Below are 1,352 nucleotides of genomic sequence, written 5' to 3'. Positions count from 1 at the left end.
TGTTTTTCAGAGATTGAGGGGCCAGGGACAGGTGTGGCTACAAAGTGGTAGCATGAAGAAGCCTTGTGGTGATGGAACATTTATGTATCTTGATTGTGGTGGTGGTTACATGAATTGATGCATGTAATAAAACTGTATAGAAATACACACACACACACACACATAAATGAGTGCATGTAAAACTAGGAAGGCTTAATAAACAATGTGTATTGTACCAATGTCAGTTCCTCGGTTTTGATACTGTACTATAGTTCTGCAACCTATTACCTTTGAGGGATGCTGGATGAAGAGTACATGGGACCTTCCTGTACATTTTTTTAACCTTCTTGTGTATCTATAACGATTTCAAAATAAAAAGTTAAAAATATTTTTAAATATTAAACAAAATTTTGGCTAAAACTCATATTTGTAACTCATCTTCTTTGCCTCTGTCACACACCACACATTCAGTCCTTTGGTTCTTTTAGTTCCCGCCCTGCAAAGTACCTCTGAACTAATCTTGCATTGATCTTTTCACTCTCCTTGCAAAGTAGACATATTTAGAAACATAGAAAAATTGCCTTTTAAAAATGATTTGTAAGAATCAGAGTTTGCTAACCGTGGCTACAATAAATCAAATTGGTAGGTGACAAATTATACCCTACAGTAATGACTTGTAGATAACTAAGGGATTACCCATTTCTCAAAGAAAAATGAACAATGTGTTTATACTCGCAGTGCAAAAATTCTGTGTAGCTTATTTTGTCTTGTTGCTGAGTGGGAAAAGGGATGGAATGACACAGAAGCAGTGAATCTGAAAGTTTATTTTTTTTTTTCCTAGAACGTAGCTAACAAGGGGCAGTGTGTGGTATTGGTACTGGTCCAAAGAAAGCTCATATAAGTGATATTTAATTCAACAAGACAAATACACCTTCAATAACAAAATGTATTTACAAAAGTTTTTGGATATGATAAACACAGTTTCCGTGACAAAATCCAGTAGTGTGTCATAAAACCAAAAAAACCAAACCCATTGGGGTTGAGTCAATTATGACTCATAGCGACCCCAATAGGTCAGTTTCCAAGGCTGTAAATCTTTATGGAAACAGACTGCCACATCTTTCTCCTGCAGAGAGGGCTAGTGGGTTGGATCTGCAAACCCTTGACCTTTTGGTTAGCAAGCTGAATGCTTTACCACTGCACCACCATAGACTCAAGCAAATTAAGCAATACCAGTTTTGCCATATGTACAGGCATATTTACTAATTTCAATATTCTTAGAAAAACAGCTTGCATTTAAATCAAGATATTATTAATTTCATGAAGTAAATAATCTCTAAATTCAATAGCTCTTATTTTTATAACAATGTGGT

The sequence above is a fragment of the Trichechus manatus genome, unplaced genomic scaffold (assembly GCF_000243295.1).
Source record: "Trichechus manatus latirostris isolate Lorelei unplaced genomic scaffold, TriManLat1.0 scaffold00273, whole genome shotgun sequence".
NCBI lineage: Eukaryota > Metazoa > Chordata > Mammalia > Sirenia > Trichechidae > Trichechus > Trichechus manatus.
This window is presented reverse-complemented; position numbering follows the sequence as displayed.